The 7,633-nt window shown below is 38.7% G+C and overlaps 1 long non-coding RNA gene across 3 annotated transcripts; it reads left to right on the top strand.

Moving 5' to 3' along the window:
• The first annotated feature begins 2,439 nt into the window (after nucleotides 1–2,439).
• LOC113274426 lies at nucleotides 2,440–7,042 on the top strand. Of its 3 annotated transcripts, XR_003323010.1 has the most exons (8): nucleotides 2,440–2,979; nucleotides 3,141–3,250; nucleotides 3,354–3,645; nucleotides 3,854–4,011; nucleotides 4,157–4,635; nucleotides 4,851–4,910; nucleotides 5,990–6,098; nucleotides 6,649–7,042. It is a non-coding gene; the product is annotated as an uncharacterized LOC113274426 (long non-coding RNA). The 3 variants fall into 3 exon arrangements; XR_003323011.1 differs by having other exon boundaries at nucleotides 3,360–3,645; nucleotides 5,990–7,042; XR_003323009.1 differs by having other exon boundaries at nucleotides 5,990–7,042.
• Nucleotides 7,043–7,633: the final 591 nt, after the last annotated feature.

Below are 7,633 nucleotides of genomic sequence, written 5' to 3'. Positions count from 1 at the left end.
ATATATGTAAGGCAATTCGCAAGCGTTCTATCCCTATCGAGCCTTCCAAATGTGGAACAGTTGAGATTGGAGATCTTGTCGTTTGCTTCCAGGTAATGTCATGTTATATTTTGATCAATTCTTCTCTTTAGTAATTTTTAAAGTTTATTTTATCATGTCTAATTAAGCTTCTTGGGTTTGTATTCAGGAGAGTGAAGCTCAGGCAATCTTTGACGCCCATGTTCTGGAAATCCGCAGGACATTACTGGAACAAATGTTGCATATGTAGGGCGTCCACACGCCATTCCTAAGTGGAATGGTCTCCTACCTAAATCAGGAGAAATGGTATGTTTCCTTCTCCGATCATCACTCTTTAGAATTTTTATCCTAATTTTCATATGCTACTTCTGCTGTAGAACCATCTAGTTATTTTCTGAGTTGTTTCAGTACTTCTATTTTCACCCAGTGTTTTCTTTTGTTGATATTTAACATATGTATTGAGTATAAGTGACAATATCTAAGGATGATATTGTAGTTCTTGGCGGGGCTGTTGACAAGAAAATCCATCGAGGAACGTTGTGAACAGCTAAGAGCTGGAGTTGAAATGGGCAGTCCTGATTATATGATAAAGATACGGTGCAGGAGAGGCTGTCGTATTAGCATTCCATTCTAAATTAATTAACTAGTTAATTTGATCTGTGGTTATGGAGTAGCAAAACTATGTTATGGCCACTCAGACCCGTACAACCATAGTGTGGTTATGGTGTTGGTCGCGGTGGTTACTGGTGAAATGACAATGTGGAAAAATGATGAAACCAATTTCGGTTTCATCTAGTTTTGGTGAAACCAACTTTGGTTTCATCATTTTTGCCTAGTTTATTTTGGTTTGGTTTCATCATTGAAGTTGTGGTGGCGAAATGACAATATGTGGAAAAATGATGAAACCTAATTAGGTTTTATCTAGTTTTGGTCATTTTTGCCTAGTTTATTTTGGTTTGGTTTCATCATTGAAGCTGTGTTGGCGAAATGACAATATGTGAAAAAATGATGAAACCTAATTAGGTTTCATCTAGTTTTGGTGAAACCAATTTTGGTTTCATCATTTTTTCTGTTTGGTTTCATCATTTTTTTCTTATTTTGTTGAATATTGATCAATGAAATTCATTTTTTGTAGCGGTGGCGACTGGTTGGTGGTGGTGGTCGGCGATAATGGTGGTGTTGCTGCTGGTGGTGGTTGGCGACAGTGGTGGTCTGTGTGGTGGTCGGCGGTGGCGCGGTGGTGGTTTTCGGGGATGGAGGTGGTGGCGTTGTGTTGGGTGGCGGTGGTGGTGGTGGCGGTGGTGGCGGTGGTGGAGGCGGTGGCGCGGTGGTGGTTGGCTGCGGTGGTGGTGGGAGGCGGCGGTGGTGAGGTGGCGGCGGTGCGCGGCGACAGTGGTGGTCTGTGGTGGTGGTCGGCGGTGGCGCGGTGGTGGTTGGCGGCGGTGGAGGTGGTGATGGTGGTGGTCGGTAACAGCGGTGGCGGCGGTTGACAGTGGTTGTTTTTGGCGACGGCGGTGGTCAGTGGTGGCGGCACAGTGGTGGTTCTGCTGGTGGTGTTATTTTGTGGTGGTGATAATATAATAGAAATTAATGGTGGGTTTGATTTTTATTTTTGTTGGGGTGATTTAAAATTAAAGGTGGGGTTGTTTTTTATTTTTGTTGGGGTGATTTAAACTAGAAGGCTAATATAGACAATTTATGTTAAATGGGGTTTTTGTAAAAAATTTGTTTTGTTGGAGTTTTTGTATATGGATAGTGACATCTTTGGGGTTATAACTCGCAGCCCGATTATATAAACAAATTCACTATTTTTGTAAAATCTATGGGAAATGGGTTGCTCTATATTTAGAGGGACTCTCAAAGAAAAAAATTTATTTTATATTGTTTTCTCAAGCGTTCGAGATTTTCCTTTATGATTTTTTCGGAGTTGTCAAGCCAAGTTGAACATCTACTACATATGCTACTAGTAGATGTATTAGGGTGTATTTTACAAAGAAAACTCCACGAAAATTATATATATTAGCTGGGAAGAAATTAAAAAGACAGTTAATTTTTGAAACAAAGGTAACTAAACCGACAGTGGAAACATCGAGATCTTATAAGATCGACTTACATATAATAACTAGAGCATGCTGCCATACGACCACCATTTGTGGAAGATCGAAGACAAGACAGGTGATTTCCACAAACCAATCTAACCTAAAAGAATACAATTGTGCAAAAGAATAATAATCATAATTCGTACATAAAAACTCAAAATTTTGTGCAAAATGCAAATTTTACCAAGTAAATATTTCAGGAGAAAACTAGAGATATGAAAAATAAACTTCAATAGAAATTTACAGGAGTTAAAAGAGAAATATTATCAGCCCCATTCATTACCCTTGATTATTACTAATTCTCCCCTAGCTTTATCATTGTTAGATCATCACAGAATGCGGTGTTCACTAGTACTTGATGCTGCCAAGGTAAATTATCGATAAAAATAATTAGGTAAATCTAAGTCAATCGGATACTGATTTTTTTGGTGGGTCGTGATGGAATTATTAACGATGATGGTATTTTAGAAAAATTTAAAAAGGTGATTGTATTTTATGAAACCTACTGAGATGTGATGGTAATTTGGAATAATTTTCCTTTTGGGATCGAGTTGTCAGTTCCTTCTTCCTTAGAATCAACTTGATGAATAATTAGGTGTTCGAGATATACTTGAGGATAACTGCGTTCGATACTCCACTCGGAGAACTGGTGTCGTTTTGGATTACTGGTGTTTGTGCTATGTTATTTGCCTCATTCTCTATTTTGCTAGATATTGGTGCTTCACAGAGTGAGTTATCACTTACCAAGCTCAGTGGTCTTTGCTGTATTCTCAATGGAAGGTTTCCATTTCTCGTCGTATTTTCAACTTGGACTGCACAATCTTTGATCGGTGTCACCTAGGAAAAGTCTCGTTCATATTGGGTATTTGATTTCCTATTCCTAGCACCTATAGGTGGTTAATTCATTAGTACTGTATGCATTGCAAGAATGGATTTCCGCTGTTTTACTTGGGTTACATCTTCTGATATGGTTCATGTTGAAAAACTAGTTCTTTACAGATGTGTGGTTGTCTATCTTGCCAGGCTACTTTCTCTACTATATTGCGTACGAAGAATATGCAGATGTTTCAAGCCGGGTTTATCTACAGAATAGGACAATAATGACAGTGGTTTCCTACATTACATGAATATGGGTGCGTGTATTCTGGTCTTGGATATGTAATATTTTGAGTTAGCTTGGTTATCTCCAGATATGTTAACAGGGCAAACTGATTTGACGCTTCTGGTTTTTCTAAGTGGCAGTGCACTCCCACTCTACAGCAAGTGGCAGCTTTATTCAAGGTCTACAACAAGTTACAGGGCAAATTGATGCACTGTACCAGTGCTCAGTTTGAGTGAAGGTGTTAAAACGCATAGTCAGCGTTGTTCTGACATTTTTGTATAGTATTCCCTCACAAGCACACCTTAGTTTCGCTGCAAGAATTAGGGGAAGAAGATGCAAAGATTACGGAGTCGGAGACAGAAAGGCATGATCATCCTTTCAACAAGCTGTAGGAGGATGAGACCCTGGATACCTACTTATGAAATGGTAATATTTTACTTTGAGATTCATTTTGAAATTGGATAACTAGTAGTAACCTTTGTGTGAACCTAAATGTTAATGACACTGTCTTAGCGGCTAATATCTGTAGCCAAGACGAGTCAGTCGCCCCTCCTTCCCTCCAGTTCAGTTACCCTTTCGGCTGACAAAAAGTCAAAATAAGTAACATTTATTCCTGATGTCTTCATTTGCCCAGGGTAAAGGGGATGACACCGCAATGGATGTGAACTTTTCTGGGAATTTGTCATTCGATAAAGTTATGCATCGATATCTACCAGGTGAAATTCAGCTGATACCTCTCAAGATACCGGAACTAAAAGGAGATACCAAACTTTCTGGGGCGCTTTTGAGACAGTAAGATTCGTTCTATGTGACAATTTATAATTGATTTAGGATTATAACCTGACTATCTTTCTCATCCTTTCTCTATTTTTTCCATTTAAATTTTGGATGATTTCTTCAGTTTAACGGGCTTAACAATCTAGACTTGATATACCAGGAGATTTGATATCAAGTGGGCTGCCCCAAAAGCAGAAGGATCCTTCACTGATGCGTGGGGATATTATTATTTCCTGGACATATTACTGTCAATTCGTTATCAGTTGCTTTCGACTTATATACGAAAGTTCAAACATCTTACCCTGAAGAAAACCGGTTAGACAGAAAACCTAATGATTTTAAGAGTGTGTACCCTTGACTATTGAGGGAATCGAACTGGACTGCCGTATCCGTGGCTTTGAGTTCTGCAGCTTGACGTCCTCTTATAATTTTGATTCTCCAAGGCCTATGAATTTGAAAGCTACTGGAGGATCAAATTTTAAGGAAAGGTTGTCCCGCAGCAAGTGACGAGAATACAAGCACCCAAATGATGGACGATGCAGAGGAAACTGGTCTTGTTGGGGAGGTATCAAGCTAAATAAGCTGATGATAGCACCTCAATTGGTTGGATACTTGAGCATATCACATGAAAAGATTAAGGTACGAGTTATGACCATGAAAAATGCATATATGTTACTGTATTGCAGATTTTCTTAACGAACCTCTACTTGCTAGCTATGTTGTGTTAGGCGCTAGGCAAGGCGCCAAGCACTTCGCCTCGCCTAGCGCCTACTAAGGCGCCCAGAAAAAGCTGAATGACCTTTGAGTAGTTTCGGTTATGCTGTTCACTTGTTTCTCCCGCCGTAATGTTGTAGGTGAAACATTTACCGCTTGATGAGCTGGAGCTGGCTTCACTAAGAGGAACAATACAAAGGGTGAGAAATAGTTTGTTGTATCTGTAGTTCATACTAATATTTTTATCGGTAAGGCACCCTTGTTATTCTCGTTTACTCTGTAGCTTATTAGTTTGAATCCGTAAGAGTTTGCTTTGTTATTTTTGTTTTATCCGCCCGTACAAGGTCGAGTGAGCCCAGTGAATCATGCACTTGCTGTCTTAGCCTTAAGATTCTGGTATTAGTCTCACATAGGGCCTGGACAGGTTAACAGCCTAAACTTGGTCATAATTACTTAAACCTGTTCTGTCATATGGTCAATCAGAAGTCTTAATTTATATATCTCAACATTTCATCCATATCCTCCGTACAGATTCAATGTTGTTCTCACATCAGAAACCTAATTATTTTCTACTAAAAAGCTGAATGACCTTTGATGCTGAAATGATTTAAGCAATCATTGTTGTCATAAAGGCCACTTATGAAAGACATCTCAGTTTGAGGATGGATTACACATTTAATATACACACAACATATTATACTGCATTTATAAGTATTCTTCCTCTCAATTCGTATGTGTACTGCTGCATATTCGCCAGGGTTAAGGCACCAGAAATAATATGCTGCATGCTTCTAGTTAACAATTGCTGATGCATATTAAAGTAAAATGGCGCGATGTCCATTCTCTGTGATTGATCACGTCAGGTTGGTAGGTTTTCTCATGCCAAGGAGCCAATGAAGTATAAATTTTTCCTGGGACTCAAATGCTTGCAAGATGGTGTGAGAAAAAAAAAAAAAAAACTGTGCATAATAGAGGTGGAGGATGATCTAGTTCAAAGAATTAGTTTGTTTGAATCTAAAAGATGTGCACTCTCAGCATATAAGAAATACTAAAAAAGAACATTTGTTTATAAAGAGTGCACTTTGTAGTCTTTGCATTTTTATTCGAGAGCCTATATACCTGGTTTACCAGAACCCTCTTATCAAAGATGATGCTTGTTCAACACATTATGAAGGCTACAACAGTTCAATCCCTATCCCTTTAAATTTTTGGTGTCTGCAGGCTTATGTGTCATTATTGTTATGATATTAACACTGCTCACTTTCTGGCCGAAATCCAGCTTAATTTTCAGAAAGGAGGGTCATGGAATGTTATCTGTACTTCACCCAAGGTTTAGTGGTTTGCTTGGTGAAGCCCTTGATGTGGCTGCTCGGTGGAGTGGAGATGTTGTGAGTAGCTTTATTCTAACTAAAACTGTTCTAAGTCTCTTTTGCTGTTAGCAGTTCCAATAATTCAGATAAAAAGACCGAGCATCACCTTAGTTTTTAGTTTTTTACTGTTTTTCTTGCAAGGTTGGACTGTTGAAATTTATAGACTTGTGTTTGAAAGAATTACCATCTTCAATGTTCAGCGGGTGATAGGAACACATTTTCAACTTCAAATTGAAATATTTTTGTTTGAAAGAATTACCATCTCAAATCTTTAGACTACTACTTTTTGTGGATGAAAGGAAGTTTTATAAATTAGAAAAAGATGAACAAAGTTGTCTATCGCCATACATACTTGGGCTAGTGTCATTTTGTAAACAGCTGAGAACTCCACTTTTGATTCCAATTTTGAAATGTATATTGAATAGTTGAATTATTTCTTATTGAGAACGCAGTCCACTGCATGTTTTGTTTTCACTTGTATGCGGTCAAAAAGAAAAGCTTACTACTATTAGACTACTACAATTTTTAACATGTACAGTAGCTTTTAAGAAAAATGTCTGCTGCTCAGATTACCATTGAAAACACTGTTCTGGAACAAGCCAATAGTCCATATGAGCTCCAAGGAGAATATGTATTGCCCGGACCGGGTCGTCACCCTACTGGAAAGGAGAGAAGTGGCCTGTGGGAAAGGGCTATGGCAGGGCATCTGGTTAGTATAATATCTTCAATGGGGAGGTGGCGGATGAGACTAGAAGTTCCTGGAGCTGAAGCGTCTGATATGCTTCCACTTGCACGACTTCTTTCTCGGCGTACAGACCCTGCTGTTCTCTCTAGATCAAAGGTAGTAATCGTCTTACTTGTGAATGTGCAGACATTATCTTGTCAAGTAATTGTAGTTTTCCTACTTGTGCATTGTGCTATATACACAAATTGGACATAGAGATTTGAGAACTCAATTTCCTGGAAGCCCTGATGTGATGCTAACAGTGTGCCTGCAATACTCGACCAATATTCTCTAACAAACTGGATAAATTTGAATATGCCATCAAAAGGGTTCTATTAGTCGTATAACCTGCCGAAGTTTGGTTTGCTTGTTTTCTTCATAATAGTTGGCATAAAACTGTGTGACTCATGCTTAATATGTTCCTTTGACCAAGCCACCTTCCAGTGTCCTAGAACTTCAGTGCTGGGAACTTGAACTTCTCCACTGTGACTTCATTGGCACTTTGCCAGAATATTTTGTGTAACACCTCCCAGTCTTGGCTATTTAGAAGGAAGTATTAACTAGATGTGTATAGTTAGCATTCTTTTCGACTTTTTCAATGCATCCTTTGGCCGTTAACTTTCATCCCCCAGTGAAGAATATTCCGCTACTGGTGTATCCTTTCAGGAACCGTTCACATAGTGATTTTACACAAAAATTGAAGTCTCCTATTTTTGGTTTAAGTTACAAGACAATGTAATATTTTATAACATTCGGTTTCTTAGTTTCTCATCTCAATCTGTTTTCTTTTATATCTAGCTTTTGGACTTGTGAACAACATTCGGTAGTG

Source organism: Papaver somniferum, chromosome 4 (genome assembly GCF_003573695.1).
Source record: "Papaver somniferum cultivar HN1 chromosome 4, ASM357369v1, whole genome shotgun sequence".
In the NCBI taxonomy this organism is placed as follows: domain Eukaryota; kingdom Viridiplantae; phylum Streptophyta; class Magnoliopsida; order Ranunculales; family Papaveraceae; genus Papaver; species Papaver somniferum.
The sequence above is the reverse complement of the archived record's forward strand: the minus strand, read 5'-3'. Positions and strand labels throughout refer to the sequence as shown.